Source organism: Diceros bicornis, chromosome 12 (assembly GCF_020826845.1).
Source record: "Diceros bicornis minor isolate mBicDic1 chromosome 12, mDicBic1.mat.cur, whole genome shotgun sequence".
Classification (NCBI taxonomy): domain Eukaryota; kingdom Metazoa; phylum Chordata; class Mammalia; order Perissodactyla; family Rhinocerotidae; genus Diceros; species Diceros bicornis.
In genome coordinates, this window is record NC_080751.1 from 16163523 (window position 1) to 16182724 (window position 19202).

Below are 19202 nucleotides of genomic sequence, written 5' to 3' on the forward strand. Positions count from 1 at the left end.
CTTGTGCCACCCGGCCAGCCCCTCATGAGTATTTTTTTTGTGTGTGTGTGAGGAAGATCAGCCCTGAGCTAACATCTGTGCCAATCCTCCTCTTTTTGCTGAGGAAGACCGGCCCTGAGCTAACATCTATTGCCAATCCTCCTCCTTTTTTCCCTTTTTCTCCCCAAAGCCCCAGTAGATAGTTGTATGTCATAGTTGCACGTCCTTCTAGTTGCTCTATGTGGGACGCGGCCTCAGCACGACTGGACAAGCGGTGCATCGGTGCGCGCCCAGGATCTGAACCCAGGCTGCCAGTAGTAGAGCGCGAGCACTTAACCGCTAAGCCACGGGGCCGGCCCCCCCATGAGTATTTTTAAACAAACTGATTTGGGAAAGCATGAGCCACTACTTTTGGAGGACAAAAAAAATTTTTTTTAACCTTAAAAAGTTTTCCTTATTATTTTCAGGCTTCAGTATTAAGAAATGAAGGGTTTTTTGCTTGTTTTTTTTTTTTTTTTTTTTTTTTTGTGAGGAAGATTAGCCCTGGGCTAACATTTGATGCCAATCCTCCTCTTTTTGCTGAGGAAGACTGGCCGTCGGCTAATATCCATGCGCGTCCTCCTCTACTTTATATGGGACGCCGCCGCAGCGTGGCTTAACAAGCGGTGCGTCCGTGCGCGCCTGGAATCTGAACCTGTGAACCCTGGACCGCCAAAGCAGGGTGTGCACTGGGCCAGCCCCTGCTTGTTTGTTTTAATATATTTGCAATGATGGCTTTACTGTCCGTGAGAAACTAAACCCTACATCTGTTTAAATGAGCAGGTTAGACCATAGAAATTAGTGAGACTTAAATGGATCTCTTTATTTTGTTGTTGGAAATTTGATTTTGGGCTCTTAGCCTTTCTGCAGTCTCCTCAAATAACTTCACTATGCAGCCAGTGATTGTGTTTCTCAGTTACTAGATTGAGCTGTACACTGAGCTCAGTGTATTTTGTCAACTCCTTCTGTGCTGATATTTCTTGGTATGAACAAGTCAGTTTACTGGTGTGCTGTGCAGTCATGCGTCGTATAGTGTTTCGGTCAACGACGGACCACATATATCATGGTGGTCCCCTAAGATTAGTACCATATAGCCTAGGTGTGTAGTAGGCTGTACCGTCTAGGTTTGTGAAAGTACGCTCTATGATGTTCGCACAACGACAAAATTGCCTAATGACACATTTTTCAGGACATATCCCTGTCATTAAGCGACGCATGACTGTATTTTCTTTTCAGCAACCCTAGACCCCTTCCACGTGTGCAGAGTATAGTGGAGCCAAGTTTGAGGTTTGGATCTGGAGCCCTTCCCACATCCCCATGGTGTACTCTTTGACTTGGAGGAAAGCTCTTCTGGCCCTGGAGAAACCCAGTTGAGAATTCTGTGATTGTGCTCTCAGTGAGTGCTTTATTCTTGTCCTCTGCCAGATGTTTCCTTTACTGAGTACAAAAACTCCATCAAAATAATGCTAAGAGAACTGATATATGAGGAAATAAAAAGAACGGAAGAAAAGGAAATATTCAAACATATTTAGGAGGGCAAAAGAAATGTCCCTAAGAATGTTCTAGAACAAGAGGAACCTAGCCTAGTTGTATTTTCTCACATCCTTCTAGACCTCCCTGACAAAAAGTTTTAGCAGGTACCCCTAAAGTAGTTAAAATTTTTTTTTTAATTTACATACATTTAAATTCTTTTTTTTTTTTTTTTTGGTGTGCATGAGTTTTTAAAACATGCATACATTCATGTAACCACCACCACAAATAGGATACAGAACAATTCCATCACCTCCCAAAATTCCCTTGTGCTACCCCTTTGTAGTCAAACCTTTTTTCTACCCATAACACCTGGCCATTGATCATGAAGTGTATCAAAAAATAGAGGATCAGAAGCACATCAAATAGGTAATGAAGACTACCTGAAACTTTAGTTAATTAATTATTGCTAGTCTACTCACTGATTGGGAGTGTGGCATTTCTCTTATTCCCTCTTGTTTAGGATCTCAACAGAGAAATGAACTGGAAACCAAAAATACAGAAAAGTTAAATTTTTGCAGTTGAATAGGGTCAGATGACGACCTAAGTTTTTGCTTTTACTGGGTCTCTGTGAGTCTAAGCTTTAGAGGCTAATGACCTTTAAACCTGACTCTACTGGGATGGATTCTTTCTGTCTTCGTTAGAAGGTGGATGGATAAATGACTGCACCGAGATGGGTAGGGAATATAACACTTTAGTCTGGGAAGTATGGGAAATGGTCAGATCATTAGAGTTGAATTTTTCACTCATAGACTCTTCTTTGTTCTGTGCGAGAGGCTACTGAAGAAAGTAATGGCAAGAGTTTATACTGTCAGCAGAGTTTTCAACTGACTATATTGTATTTGTTTTGAAAGCTTGCAGAAAAAGTTGTTTTGTTGACAAGTTCAGGCTACTTTACTTTCCTGACATACTTTTCTAATTGCACGTCTATAGCAAATTTAGAACAGCTTTCAACTATTACTTGTGTATGTGCCTGCAGAGGAGAAAATTCTCTGCAGATTAGGGCAGTTATTTCAGGGGAAAGAAAAGCCTTTGTCAGGTTGTGGTGCCTACTTGCACGTGTGTGTTTACTTAAACTCAGAAGTCAGCTGACCTTTGAGGCCTCTGAGTGTGGTTACCCATTAAAACAGAACAATGATAATGGATCTTTATAGAAATTTTTAAGTTTTTGGAAATTTTTAAAAATTGAGAAAATATTGTTTTAGAAATCAGAGTGGGCTGTCAGGGGAGATCTTTACACTCTATACCAGTGAGATGTTAATGAGATTGGGAGGGAAGTAGGAAATTTAAGAGCCCTTATTTTTAAAAACAGTCTTATAATGCTGATGCTTAAAATGTGTTCTGTCCCTTAAAATGTGTTCTTTATGGCACACCACCATAAAAAAAGTTGCCTTTAAATCACAGGGGACCCACTTGCAGAATACTAGGTATGAAAAGTATGGGACAGGTGTTTGGAGGAGGGGAACCTGTAGCTAGGATAGAGTCCAGGAAGTGGAGCTAAGGTGATAATCATTTACTGGCATTTTCTCAAGGGCATGTGTCTGCATTGGTTTTATCTTTTTGTTCTCACAGAAACTACCACATTGCTGTGTACAAACTAAGCATTCAGCAAATTCTTGTTGTATCATACATACATATACTCTTTTTTTTTCCTTTAGCAGAGCATTCATGTTTTTAAGGACAGAGAATCTCCATGGATATTGTAAGAGTTTTAATATTTTCCTGCTCTTCTTAGGCTGTTAATTTGCTGATGAAACCTATGACTGTTATATTCAACTTTGATTTCTCAAGATGCAATTTATCTTTGAAATCCCAGGTGAAATTTTTTCACTTAGGTGTAATTTTATCTTGACTCTCCTCCAGTGAACCTTTCTCACTTTTATATACCAGTGAATTTTTTTTATTGTGGTAAAATATACATAACATAAAATTCACCTTTAATAATTTTTAAATGTACAGTTATTGGCATTAATAAGCACATTCACATTGTTGTACAACTGTCACCACCATCCATCTCCAGAACTTTTTCATCTTCTAAAACTGTAACCCTGTAACCAGTGAGTTTTAAGCTTGTAATTTGTGCTCCAGTACTGATTAAACAAATAAAATCTTTTATATATGTGTTGAGAAACTTGTGATCTCTTTGCAGGGAAGAAAAAGAGGCAGAGAGTAAAATTGAAATTTACACAACAGCCTTTTAATTTAGTAAGAAGTGGATTGTAATTCTTGAATTTTATACATAGGTTTTTCTGTTCTTCATTTTCCTTAAGAAATTTGTTCAGAAGCAACAACTAGGAGTAGCTCTTACTCTCTCAAAGTCTTTCCAGTTTGTGTGTGTGTATGTGGGTGTGGCTGTGTATTTCTGTGGGTCTTTGTATCTAACAAGATATATAGATAGCTATATTTTTACCTTAGGTTTTGTGTTTAGTGCTGTTACTGGCGGGCCTGAACCATGGTGGTCTTAATCTACTTTTGAGGGCTATATTGCCCTGAATATGGAAATTCTACCCTGGTGTTAGAGAATTTAAGGATAAGGAGTATCTTTTTTTCTAGTACTACAATCTTATTTTTTTACTTAGGCTGAAGTCTATTATTAATTTGTACCTTTCCCTTCTAAATAAACCATATAAAAAAAAAAACAAGCAGAGGCTGGTCTGGTGGCATAGTGGTTAAATTTGCGTGCTCTGCTTCAGCAGCCTGGGGTTCGTGGGTTCAAATCCTGGGCATGAACCAATGCACCACTCATCAAGCCATGCTGTGGCGGCATCCCACGTACAAAATAGAGGAAGATGGTCAGAGATGTCAGCACAGAGCCAATCTTCCTCAGCAAAAAGAGGAAGATTGGCAACAGATGTTAGCTCAGGGCCAATCTTCCTCACTAAAAAACCAACAAACAAGCAAATGCCAAAAAATAGTACAACCTACTTCCCAACAGAATGACTTCAGCTCTTCTCAGTCTGCTAAACATACAGATCTCTTAGCTGGCCTGAGGAAGAGGCTCTGGCCTAACTAGGCATGTATTCTCTTTGTCTTTCATGGTAGGTGTTTAAGCAGAGTTGGTCTTTTAACACTGGAGAAGAGAGATATCTAGAGCAGTAGTTCATAAATATTTTAGGGACATAAACCTTTTGAGAATGTAATGAAAGTCATGAACTCTCTCCTTAGAAAAACTATCATGTGAACACAAATTTTTCATAATATGTCAGGGGATTTAGGCACTCTGTGAAATATATGCAATTATATATCCCTTGTGGGAACCATCTGTATTATTAAGGTCCAGTATCAGTGTCAGATTCAGTAGTATGTTCTGGGATGCTTCTTTTCTAGTTTCATCATGATTTGTAAAGAATACATAGTATTGTAACAGTCTCAGAGTTCAATTTTGTAACATTAGTGAAAATGGTTGCTATCCTTACTAACACATTGGCAGGTAGGTTCAAGATATTGGTAGACTTTTGTAAGTAAACCAGTTTAGATAGTAGACAGGTGTCAGAATAAGTTGACCTATATTGTATTTTGCTGCAAAAGTTGGATAGAGTTGTGTTTCCAAACTTTGGTTTGGCTATGACTTCTCATGTGCGTTTGTTACTTATTTTTTTCTCTCATTTCTGTTGTACAGGTGGTACAAAAGAAATAGAGAAGGGCAAAATAACAATGAAAAAATATTCTAAGTTTTTCTAGATAGAGCATAGTATGAGTATGCTTAAAATTGGTATCCATTTAAATATTCAATATGACATAGAAAGGCATTTTATTTTGGTGGAAACTTTACCTTTTCTTCAGAGAAAATGCACCTTTTTCTTTATGGATGACCTTACATCTTAACCAATGTCGTAGAGAAACTGAGGACTATTAGGCAGAAACTCTCTTGGCTTTCAGCACTCTTGTTCCTTAACTATCTATGTCTCCACCATTCTTTATTGCTTCAACTCCAGTCTCAGAGGAAGAGGCTATTCCTTCTGTTTAAGGCTATTTCTTCCACGTGTGCTCAGTCTCATTTGTTCCGTCAATTATTCTCTCTTTCTCCTCCCTTTTTCTTCAACCTTTCTCTTTCAGTGATTCTTTCCACTTCTCACTTGACATGCTCAGGTCTTCCTTTCATTGGCCATATCACTGTAATCGCTTTTCCCATCACCAAACCATCCATTGCTTTTCTTCCATATTTTCTATCTCATTGAATGATACCACTGTTCATCCAAGATAGAAATCTGCCACGCTAAAAAAGTTTTATAGTTGTGTAGTGATCTAAGTGTAGTAAGTAGCATAGTAAGTAAAATACTATGGGATGGGGAGGAGTATACATAATACTGTAGAGTGAAAATGCATTGTATTAGTAAAAACTGAATATTAGAACTATGGAGATTCTTACTTCCTGAGATAGTTTGGAACTTGTAATGTTTGGAAGTAGGGTGGACTTAATAGCATAATGAGGCTCTTTTTTCAGCTGTACTACATGTACTAGTGCATGGCAGCTCACTAGAAATTTTCAAAAAATTCTGACACCCTTATCCTCAAAAGAAATTGAACATTTATGCCCAATATCTGTATATTTAATAATTTATAGATTATGTGTGTGTACTACTTTCATTAATTCAGTGGTTCTAAGCTTTTTTGATTATGGACTTTAGTGAAACATTCTTGTATATAAATATATATAAATATATATATATTTATGGGGTATATATATATATATACACCCCATATTATAAATCATATACATATATACAGCTCTCATTAGCTACTATCTTAGGGCAGCATATATATTTAGGGAGACATCCATTGTTAATGATGCAATTAAATTTCCTTTTCAAATAGTCTTCTTGATAATTTCAAATTTGGGGGGTTATTTTCTGTCAAATTTGCTTTGATCCGCCTTGTATTTACCACAGGATATATTTGACAAGGAGCGCTTACCAGGTGTATCAGTTATCCATTGCTGTTTAACAAACCACCCCAAAACTTAATGGCTTAAATAATACTGATTTATTATTTCTTATGGTTCTGTGGATCACCGCTTTAGGCTGGGCACAGTTAGAGAGTTTGTCTGCTGGCCTCACCTGGAATCACTTGTGTGGCTGACTGGCAGTTGGTGCCTGCTGTTGTCTTGGTTCTCTGCATAGCCTCTCATCCCCTAGTAGGCTAACCTGTGCTTCCTCATGGCGTGGTGGTCTTAGGGTTCCGACAGAGAGAGAGAGCTAAAGCTGCTAGGCTTGTTAGGACCTAGACTCCAGAATTTGACAATGTCCATCACATTCTGTTAGCCAAAGCAAGTCACAAAGCCAGTCCAGATTCAAGAGGGTGGAGAAAAAGTCTTCACCTTGTGATAGAAGAAGCAACATTGTCACATTGCTAAGGGGCATGTGCATAGGGAGGCATGATTCATTGGGGACCAATGTTATAACGGTCTTACCACACTAGGATGAAGACCAGGATTAACCCTGCTATTTTCTTGTTGTTTGGATGTGCTAGCATTATTAGTATTATTTTCAAACCACAGTTTCTTGCTAGGAATATGTTAAACCATTTGTCCATTTTCTACAAGTTTAACTAAAACTAGATAATATAATCTAATTTTATTTAACTGAGCACATGTAATCTACAATACATCACAATAAGCTGAAAGAAAATCAACAAATGAGAGTATTAATATCAACCATTCTTCACTATCTTTCCTCAATATAGTGTATCTTTAATGTCATGTGGTACATGACTCTGACATATAGAGAGTGAGAGTGTCAGTGTCATTTCTTAAATCAAATGTTAGTAAAGCTTAGCTTTTTTGCTGTTTTTTTAAGATGAAAATAAATATAAATATAAGTACTAATAGATTTTTTTGTATAACCTTGGGAGTAGACACACCCCACTTTGAAGACTGTTGGTCCAACTGATATGGAACAGTTAAGTGCCACAATCTGTGACACTGGTATGCCCATTAGTGTCAACACTGACATAAGTCAGTGATTCAGCATGGTGCTCTTTCCAGTGCTCTAGACTAAGCCTTAAAGTCCTTCTCAATGCAGTGATCTAGGCCAGCTTTCACAAATAGATCATAGATGGCATATGAGATAACATGTGTTTGTTATTCTGGTTTTAGAGATTGATTTTACTTGTGGAAGAGGTGGAGTGTTCACGTATTTTATTTTATTTTTTTTGTGAGGGAGATCAGCCCTGAGCTAACATCCGTGCTAATCCTTCTCTTTTTGCTGAGGAAGACTAGCTCTGAGCTAACATCTATTGCCAACCCTCCTCCTTTTTTTTTCCTTCCCCAAAGCCCCAGTAGATAGTTGTGTGGCATAGTTGCACATCCTTCTAGGTGCTGTATGTGGGACGCAGCCTCAGCATGGCTGGAGAAGCGGTGCATCGGTGTGCGCCCGGGATCTGAACCCGGGCCGCTAGTATTGGAGCGCACGCACTTAACTGCTAAGCCACCGGGCCGGCCCCACGTATTTTATAGTTGGCATTTTTGGGAAGATCTCATCAGCAGTATGTGTGTGTATATATGTGTGTTTGGGGGTTTGTATGAGAGAGTTGGGGAGATTATGGCCTTCCATCTCTGCTTTAGTAATTATCTTTTTTTTTTTAATCATCAGTGGCAACTTTTCCTTTTCCATATTCAAAGAAAAATTTTAAGAATGTTTTCATATATTTTTAACTTGTGTTTAGATGGGAGATGAAAACAAGTGTTTATTTCCAATGCATGAGGTTTGTTTTAATCCTCTTCTCTATAAAAACTCAGTTCACATTTGCAGTTTCCTGATATATGTGTTTGCTGCTCTGAGTTCTTTAGCTTCTGATGTATGGTTGTCCTATTGTACTGATGGAGCTTTGAGCTTTTACTAAGGAGTTTACTAAGGAGTTTACTACTTGAAAAGCCTTGTTAAAATTCTAGGGTACTCACAGCTACTTCTCTTAGAGCTGTGCTTTTCTGTGTCCTGGTGACTGCAGAGAATGCTTCCTCCATGCAGCCAGCAGGATTAACAAATAGCCAAGCTGAACCCCAAAGCATTCAGCCTTCTTTCCTGCTTTGACCCCATAACCTCTCCTCTGGTTGGCAGTGTGCTGGTGTTGACAGTTCTCCTGGTTCAGCCAAAGGTGAAAGATAATTGCTTGTGGAGTAGCGGCTGGGATGGTATGTGTTTTTGCAGCAAGCACCCCCACTCCCGTCCCCAGGCAAAGCTTTGGATCTGGTGCACATTTCAAAGCATGTGTTAAACTTTATGTGATACTGATTAAAATGGAGGGCTCCAGGGTGAATTGGCAGAGCCCCACAACTGCATCTGCCAAATGACATACAGAGAAATGTCTTGCTACAAATGGAAGGACTGAATTCTGTCTATCTTAGCAATATGCAAGCCTGCAAAAGGAAGGTGACTCTGGGCATGTGTACATACACAGCTTGTGGAGCATCCAGGAGTCTTTAGCAACTCCTTTGTTCCTACGGCATTTTAACAGGAAAGAAAGACTTTTCGTTTTCCTTCTCCTTTAAACAACAGCAAAACCCATATGGAAATAATAGTTTGCATTACCATGTCCTTTAGTTTACCATTTCCATTGAACATTTATTAAAAACCTAACTTGGACCAAAGACACCGAGGTGGAAGAATCATCTACCTTCTAAAGTTAGATTTATGGATCATTGGGATGAGATCTATGAAGTTCATTCTTTTTTTTTTTTTTTTTTCCTAGCTCAGTACCACTTGAGGAGACCTTTCAATTTTATTTATTTATTTATTTATTTCCCCCATAAGCCCCAGTAGATAGTTGCATGTCATAGTTGCACATCCTTTTGGTTGCTGTATGTGGGACGCGGCCTCAGCATGGCTGGAGAAGCAGGGCCTCGGTGCACGCCCGGGATCCAAACCCAGGCCGCCAGTAGCGGAGCACGCGTACTTAACCGCTAAGCCACGGGGCCGGCCCATATCAAGTTCATTCTTGAAGGAAGTGAGCTTTTACAAAGCAGATAATTTTGTATCCAGAGCTTTTTAGTTTCAAGATCTCCTCAGGATTTCTTTCTAAAAAGAAGTGTGTATTTTTATCATACGCATAGATCAACACTTACTCAAAGGTAACATAGACACCATTAGTACTTCAGGTCACGTTTCCTTAGACATCTTGCCCCGCTTTTATGACGGTTAGGAGAGAGAGACTATCAGTTCTTTAAAAGGATTTAGACATTTTATTAAGAAAAGGTAAGGAATTTAGAGGAGTAAAAAGGGTGAGTGGCACACACACAGGAATAAAAAAGGGAGAAAGAGGTTGAAGAAATTGGTGGAAAGGAGGGTGAATAGAGAGATCAGCCAGGCTTCTAATTCATGGGTGAACCAGAGGGAACAGATATAAGATTAGGGATTACAGTATGTGGAGTGAGTATGAAATATCAATAAAAAAGTCATAATTATATTGATTTATGAATTTAAATAACCCCACCAAACATGGGTGTATTTCATCCCATTCATTCTCTGCTCCGGAGACTGAAGAATTGTTTGATATTTTGTGTTTCAGAGTGGACCAAAAGATGGCTTTGGGGACTCACTGTAGGACTTTGTTATCTCTAGGTTATACCTGAGGTGAGGGAGGCATAACTTGAATACTTCACAGGCAAAGAAAAGCACTATGTACAGCAGATCCTGGGTTGGGAAAACAAATGCATTTTATTGTTCAGAACTGCTTTTATAAACTCTGTAAAAAAAAAAAAGCAAGCCTTATATATATGGTTGTATTTCAGTTTTTCAGGTGATACCATCAGATCTGTTTTGCTTTAAAGTGTTTTCTATGATGTATCATATTTCTTTGTTAAATCTGACTTCTTTTCCTTCTTCTCTGCCACCGCTGCCTCCTCCTTCTCCTTTGTCTTTACTTTTTTGCAACAAGGGTGGTAAATGTGCAGGGAACAGAGAGAGAAAATGCTGGCTGTTTGCCTACCATTTTGGAGCTTTTATTGAATTTCATACAGTTTCTTTCTTTTCCTCTGGTATTAAAGCTCTGTGCTTCAGTCCTGCAGATACTTATTTCTAAAGAGTATTTTTGACTAAACTTTTGTTAAGAGTGGTTTGGGGTGGGAGGTTGATAATCTGTTTTTCTCTCTCCTGGAGTCTTGATTGGGCCAAATAGGATTTGCCCTGAGGATATTAGTATTGACTTCATGTAAAAGAAGTTTAAAACCTAAGATTCCACTTAGTTTCCTCTCCTGGGTTTTTGTAGACTATTTTGCACAGAGACAAAAATGCAACTGGAATGTGGTCAGCCACTAAATCTTAGCGAATGCCACTTCTTTCCAAGGATCATCTTAGTGTTTCAGATGGGTCAGTTACTAAATGGAAGCTTCACTCTATGTAAAGCAATCTAAATTGATAAAGAATATTGTGAAAAAAGAAAAAGACTACACACAGTGTTTGTGTGATAAAAGTTGTAAAAGAGAAGGATGAATAATAGAAGAGGAATTTGGAACTTAGTAATCATGTAGTATTCTCATACAAAATATTCTCTAATTTATATGTGAAATATTATCCTTGTTTAGTAATATCTCAGAATTTGAATATAGTTTTTTAAAAATGTCAAGATTAATATCTTGATGTTTTACACTTCATTTATTTCAATTAACAAATACCTATTGAGTGTGTATTAGAAACGAGTCGGTATGCAGTATGTCAGATGGTGATATTTGCTATGGAAAGAAATCAGTCAGGGATGGGGAAAGGTGTAGCTGTTTATTTGAGGTTGGATACGGTGTTCAGTCCTTTAGTGTTCTTTTTTTTTTTTATTGTAAGGAATATCAGCCCTGAGCTAAAATCCATGCCAATCCTCCTCTTTTTGCTGAGGAAGACGGGCCCTGAGCTAACATCCGTGCCGATCTTCCTCCACTTTATGAGGGATGCTGCCACAGCATGGCTGGACAAGCGGTGCGTTGGTGCGCGCCCGGGATCCGAACCCGGGCCGCCAGCAGTGGAGTGCGCGCGCTTAACTGCTACACCATGGGGCTGGCCCCAGTCCTTTTGTGTTCTATAGCTAGACACTTAAAAATTAATCTTGATGTTTTCAAGATTCATTGTCTCTTCACATCAGCTGAAACTCATCATTTTGTTAGAGTGTAGGCTGTCTTTGGGTGGCAGCCCTTAATGCTTCTGCTTTTTTGGTAGCACAGATTCTGACTATAAACAACTATTTATTAAGTAAACGGGCATAAAATTTTGTATTTGTCCATGTTTTTCATAGTATCTTTGGCTAGTGCAAAGCCAAATATAACAGCAGGTCACCAAATAATATATCTATCTTTCTTTTTTTAAAAAAAAGAAGTACTTGAAACTTCAAGATTAAAGAAGTTTCTATGCATTATAAATTTATCTGTTAAATCAAAAGTGGAGATTTGGATGCTTTTCCTATTTTTGTCACAGTTGATATCTTTGATAAGCTCACTCATTTTTAGCCAGCTTGGTAGACACATTTGTGTTCTACTATCTTATTTCAGGGCTGGAAAGTTTCAAACCATTTAGTCTTTTGTTTGACACTTGTAATTTTTACTTATTTTACTCTACAATAGGGTTTTAGAGATGAACTTGTTGAACCCTCTGAAGTGTTTTCAAATTTTGTCCTATATGTGTATGTGCATTATCTTGGTTCATAACTTTTGTGGACTCTCAGAGCAGTCTAGGTATCAGTCCAGGTTTAGTCAGAGAAGTAGAACCACTAGGAGAGTGCTTACCCAATTCCCACAATTGCATAAGGTCAATCTAAACAGAGCTGTTATCTTTGATGCTGGAGTTTGAAGTCCGTAAGGAAGGTAGTCAGGAAAGGAAAGTAGATATAAAATAGGGGAGAACAAGGACAAGCTAGAACCTGCAAGCATGAGCTGGACTCCAGGAGAGTGGACTGAAACTCATATTAATTCTTGCTGCCTCTGATTTTGATGATATGAGTATACTGCAGGAGAAACTGGCGCCCTTCATCTTGGTACTAAACACACACTTGGCCCAGGAGAAGCTGAAGGAGGATCCAGGGGAAAGTAGAGTAATTGCGGATCTGGCTGCTGCCCCATGCCAGCAAGCTTAGCTATCAGATAAGTGCAACGTGTGAGCTACAAAATGGCTGCTGCTTCGTTTCTTCTCTCTAAATCTTGCACAGTATTATCTCTTGTGCCTTACCCTAACTGGAAACATACAGGGAGAGGAATTTTGGGAAATGTAGTTCCGCCTAGCCAAGTTGACACATTACAACTGTGTGTCTATGATCGCAGGACTGTTAAGAACCATTAGTCCACAGCAGGTGTTGGAACTACAGCCTGTGGATGAACCACCTGTTTTTGTAAATAGAGTTTAATTGGAACACAGCCATGCTAATTTATTTACATGTTTTCTGCTTTTTTGGTGCTAGGGCAAAGTTGAATAGTTGCAATAGCCACGGTATGGCCTACAAAGTGTAAAATATTTACTATCTGGCCCTTTAAGAGCAAGTTTACTGACCCTTATTCTGCAGGAACTAAGAGATTGTTTGGATCCCAGAGGACTCATATTTAGAAACACTTCTCAGAAGCTCTACGACATTGTCTTTATCCCTGGTTAGCTTTGCTAGTTTATATTTTATTTTTGCAAGCATTCCTGTTAAAATTTTGTTTTTCTTTACCCATATGTTTTTAAGTTTTCTGAAATATTAACCAGAATTAGAAGAAAACTTATTTATAAAATATTATCGATTGAGCTTCTTTTTAGAGCTCTGTAAACTCAACTGCATATTCATCATGGTTTTTCTTATAAGCTTTATAGCTTAAACTCTATTATGTTAATTTTTTTTGTCTTTTAAATTTGGTCTCTCAGTTTATAGTTAAATTTCTTAAGGTAGTTGTATTAGTTTCCTAGGGCTGCTGTAACAAAGTACCACAAATAAGGTAGCTTAAAAAAACAACAGAAATTCATTCTCTCACAGTTCTGGAGGCTGCAAGTCTGAAATGAAGGTATGTGCAGGGTTGATTTTTTTCTTCGGGGCTCAGAGAGAGAATCTGTTTCATGCCTCTCTCCTAGCTTCTGGTAGTTGCCAGCAGTCCTAGGTGTTCCTTGGTTTGTGGCAGCATAACTCCAATTTCTGCCTCCATCACATCAGTCTTCTCTCTGTGTCTTTGTCCCTCCTCCTTTCCTTATAAGGACACCAGTCATATTGGATGAAGGCCCATCCTGATGAGCGCATTAACTTAACTTGATTACATCTGCAAAGAAACGATTTCCAAATAAGGTCACATATACAGGTTCTGGGAGTTCGGACTTCAGTGTATCTTTTTCTGGGATACAATTTAACTCACGATAGTAGAATTTAAGTTGACCGAGTGCCCGACATGCCCTTGTTAGCAGCTTTTTCTTATTGTCATCCACAAGGAAAATGTAGAAATGAGCTTCTAACACCCCAGAAATCTTTGGTGTAGGAAAATCTGTACTTTATGAAAGACTAATTAAAGCTAAGTAGCTATAACAGGCTCTATATTCAGAAACTCAGACTAATACTGTATATACAAAATTGTTGAATTGATTAGACTGATCTGTGATTTGCTACTAGTGTTTGTTAACAACTGTCCCTAACTGCAGTCAACAAGTCAATAGTGGTTAGTCAGTGACATTTTTCTAGTGACCATTAAGTACAAGAACTTATATTAGATACTGTCAAAAGATTCAAAAGAAAGAATACCTTGAGAACCTTTTCAGAAAAGATGAATTGACATATGATCAACTGATATTATAATTATTGAGGCAACTTGGAAATAAAGGAATGATTAGGTTAGTTTAATTTAGAATATAAGATATTCGGCTTAATTTAGAAAATAAGATATTCCTCTCTCTTTATTTCTTGTTCCATGGAAATGAAGTGATTGGAATATGCATAGGGCCATGGCAATATGAAGACGCCCATAAGTCATTTGTTAATTATGATGTTGCTATCCTTGGTTATCATGTACCCAGATGGTGCTCAAATGATGAAAAGATTATTGATGATAGGAAACATCTTTTTAGAGGTTTTGTAGTTATTGTTGACATTTTTGTGAAGTAGGTTAGTATTTTTTCCTGTCTGCCTTATAGGCTAGAAAAGTAAGTGCTCTGAGAATAAGCAACTTCTTTGGGCAGGCTAGCTGTGGAAACTTGATGATAAGCTGGTTTGAACTGAAGGTTTAATTCCTGGGCTTTAATAAACCATCTCTGCCCTCCTGTTGTGAAGACTTCAAACTTGTATAACAGGTTGTCTTGGCAGAGTCAGAGCTGGAATGAGAAGTTAAGGTGTACTCCACTGGATGTCTTATATGTGTTTTGGGCAGACAGTCTTCTTAACTGTGCCAGAAATCTCAGGGACACTTAAGCAGCACCTAGTTATGTCCCCTCTTTGTCTGGTACATTATGGACCACATGGGAGAGGAGGTAAATACTGCACACAATTGTGCATACTTAAACTGGGATAAGGTGATCAGATTGCAAGGAGAGAGAGTGGAGTTCCTAGGAGAAACAGCATGTGAGTAAGGATCCTGGCACAGTTAGCCAGACTTTGCCACAGGACCCAAATATATAGAAAGGAGCATTGATCAAACCATTCTGACCTAGTCTTCTCCCTTAACCTCACTCTAGAGCCAAGCAATTGTATACCTTAGGATGTGAAACTTTAAGATTATATCATTAGGAATCCAAATCTTTCTATACTGTGGGGTAACCATCTTTAAACAAACCAGATATTAGAAAGGAGGGCATTTCTTTTTTCTTTTATTTTTTTTATTGTGAAATTTTTGTTGTACATTATTGTTTGTCAGTCACCATATAAATGCATCCCTGCACCTCTTGTGCCCACTCCCCACCCCACTTGCCCCTGGTAACCACCAAACAGATCTATCTGTCCGTGTGTTGGTTTATAAAAAGGAAGGCATTTCTGTAAAGAAGAGAGAATTTCCTACAAAGTAGGCTGTGAGTGACAATATGATGAGTGGAAACTGAGGTCCAGTCACTTTGGTAAGTGAAGTTTTTGAGCCAGTGGGTTTAGAGATATAATATTGTTAAGTAGCCCAATAGGATTTTCAGGTTGATGGGCCTAGGGGACGTTCAGGTTGCATTTACTTTTCAGAGATTTAATGTTGCAGCCAGGTATAATTTTTAGTTTTGGTTACCTAATTGTGAAATAAAGTAACGTACTTTTCTAGCCAGCTGCTCTGGGCTAAAATTCTTAGATCTGGGAATTGGCATAATTAATGTGAGTGTGAAAGTTAGCAGGCAACACGTTTTGAAAATTTAAAATGGGAGCCATGAGTTTAGCTTTTAGTTTTACCTCAATTTCCTTTTGGACCTAATGCATCACTTTATTGCTTTGGACTCATTTTCTCATTAGTGAAATAGAGGTGGTTAGTGTTTATCTACAATACAGAGTGGTGAGGTTAGTACTATTAACCAAAATGTTGTACAGCTTTGGATAGATAATTTTGTAAAAATGCTTGATAATGGTGGGACCCCTATCATTTACTACTAGGTTATTAGCTTTCTAAAAGACAGGAAAAAAAAGGATACAAGAGTGAACCTACAAGAGAATTTTTTACATTGGATAAGGTAGTGACACAAATTAGCTCAGTTATCATGATGGATGTAGCAGATGCTGTTGGCGCCCTGTTTACATCCCTTTAGATCTTACCCTTTCAGTGCCTGCTGACTGAACTTCCAGTTGCTAGCACTTGCATGTCTTTGCCTAAGGGCTCTCTTTGGATGCCAGAAGTGAGGAATTCATGCCACTTTTCCCCCATCCCCGTCACCATAGCCCTCAATCGATAACTGATGGAAGCTGGTGTACCTCATCTCCCTTGCCCATCAGGTGGGAGGATGGTGTAGAATAACTCTGAGGCAAGTATTCTATGTATTTCTGAGTTCCCCATGGAATTAAGTTTCAGTTGACTTAATTTGCTTGATAACTTACCCTTTATTGATTTCTTTCTTTTCGTTGTCTCACTTTCTCATATCCCTGCTAGTCTTCCTGGGGTCCTCTTCCAAATAAATTCCTTGGACTCAAATCCTTGTCTTAGCTTCTCCTTCTGGGGGAACTTAAAATAAGATAGTAGTCAATAGCAGTGAAACGCCTGGACCCTATTTCTATACCTTCTCATCAATAAATGTGGGTTTCTAGTGGATGCAAGGCAAAGCATACTTACGTAGACACTTAACTCCAACTCCCGTTAAAGTTATTTCTCTATCCCCTCCCCTCACTTGTAGGGTGATCTGGATGGATGATTTCCTTGGAGAGAAACTTCCTTAGTCAGTATCTTTTGGTGATTTTTTTTGGCTGGTCAAATTACCCCAAGTAGATGCTTCTAGAATCCTTCTTGCCTGCTATCATTTTAAGGAGTCTAAGTGGGAGAAAAAGATTGGGGACCTCAACATTCAGTAAGTAAACGCTCATGCTTAATCCCCTGTTTTCAGAATGATACTCTTCTCCTCGATTGTAACAGCTATTCCTCAGTCCAGAGACCTTCTGTGTTACCTTCTCTAGCCTTTGCTGTGATGAGGGAAGGGTAGGTGCCTGGCCAGATGACGTTAGAAAGGGGAGTTGGAGGGTCTGATTGCTCCTTATGTAGACTTTCTACTAAGCCCGTTCAAGTTTCACTTTCTGCCTTCCCTTCCAGAGATACCTGGTGCTACCGGTGTGATGCCAGTCAGGCTGCCACTTGGCTCTCCCACTGCTTGCTTTGTCTGGTTACCAATTGGGCCCTCCATTTCCAGCTTCCAACATTTTGTTGCTGTTTGTTCTTCTGTACTCTTCGATTTTTGTGGGTTTATGCCTTTTTTAAAAAGGCTGTTTAGTTTTGTTTCAGTGGAGTTTTGAGGAAGGAGTTCAGTTCAATGCACATGTGCAATCTGCCGTCTTTGACTTAAGTTCATAGAAGTTAGTTTTCACGAAAGAAAACATAAGAAAAGACGCTATACAACCAGCAGCGTTGAATAAAGTGGTAGGTTGCATGTAGTGCCCTAGTAGTTGATAATTTATATATTTCTGAGCACCTGAGGAAAAACATTTCGAGTAATTATTTCTTTCCAGACTATTCCTAAAACAGTATTGAGTAAAAAAAACGTAGAAGTGCAAGTTGGAAGACACCAAGATCTTATGATTTTGGTGTGCGTGAGATATGTATTCTCTATTTGTGTAGTACATTTGTGCCGATTATCATTGCTTTGGGTGGAAATACTATTTATATGTATTGTCCAGGGCTGCCTCTTCTTTTATAATGGGAAGAAATAAGACTATAGCAAGAATATTTTTTTACTAGTGCTTATATGAGAAGTTCAAAGTCTTTGAACATAAATAATTTAGAAAGTTTGGTTAATTTTATTGATGGAGTAAATGAATTCAGAATCTTTCTAATGGTTACACAGAAGCCTCAAAACAAAACACCGATCCTTCATTTCTTAAACCTGGACTTTTTCAGATACTGTTCCTTGGCAGGAAATCTGTGCCTTATTCATAAATTATTTTGTTTCAGTGGGATTATTAGATCATAATTGTACACCCTAAGGTGACTATTGAAAGTAGTAATTTTTCCCTGAGTATTTTTCTCCCACCACCCATGGTATTGTTTGTTTTATTCTATCTTAAACTTTATTAATTCAGTGAATTTTGTATATGGAATATGTGTTACAGAATTCTGTGGATGGTTTTTCTGTCATGACTCTTTTGCCTCTTAGACATAAAAGACTGAGCCTACCTAGGGAAATCCACTTTCTAAAACTCTAGACTTCATATGTGATGAAACTTAAAAGAAAAACTCTTAACTGAGCTTGAATACTGAGAACCAGCTAAGTGGTTTTCTCAGTCTGGAGAAAATTGGAAAAAGGGAATTATTAAGCCCAGCAAATGCAGTTGTTGATGGAAATGCTGACAGACTGGTCCTGCTTGGTGCCACTGTTGTGAGAAGTCAATCAATATTAGATGTATTGTAAGAGCTGCTGCTTAGGTACAAGTTGTGTCTTGTAGACCTTGTCACATATAAATAAATCCCTTCAAAAAATGTTAAATGATTTTCATAAAAAACATTTATTCTGTTCTCCTTCTTAAGCCAAATTCTTGTTGTTTATGGCTTCCTGTATCCAACAGTTCCTGCTTGTCTCAAAAAGCAAAACATGTCCTGCGTGGATTAAGCTGCTGAAATGCCTTTCAGGCATTGTTTATGAGTCTGCACTCTTTATTTTCAGAGAGAAAGCGAATACTTTAATGTCTTCCATATTCCATAAATCTGTCCCATGCTACAATTCAAAGCTGTGTGTGTTTTTGTTAGAAGGTACTTCTGGTTGTACTTAGGGAAGAAAAGCTGCCTAAGAATGTTTGTGAATATTTGGGCGGTGGTGGCAGACTCCCCTAAAGGGAATTTGTACTGGTTGAAAGTGCTGTTGGTGTTTTAGCTCAAGAAAGTAGTCACCAAAGGTGCTGTTACAGTTAGTAGTAGTGTAGTCACTCTCTGATTGCTTTGCACCACTGAGTTTCCCGTTTGGCTCATCCTTTGGAACCAGTCTTCCCTCCAGGCAAGCGTGCTGATTTACCACTTCTGACTCCACTGCTAAGTAGCATGCTGAGTCTGCCTGCCTGGTGGTTCAGGAGAGGGAAATTGGACTTTACTTGCCACAAAATGAGGGTGTCTGTCTCTGGAGCCTGAGCAAAAAGTAGTT

At 38.5% G+C, this 19202-nt stretch overlaps 1 protein-coding gene across 3 annotated transcripts in view; it reads left to right on the forward strand.

Annotated features, from left to right (window-relative positions):
• Window positions 1–19202, forward strand: part of EXOC6B (exocyst complex component 6B) — a 588554-nt gene that overhangs the window by 127588 nt on the left and 441764 nt on the right. The window lies entirely within an intron of this gene.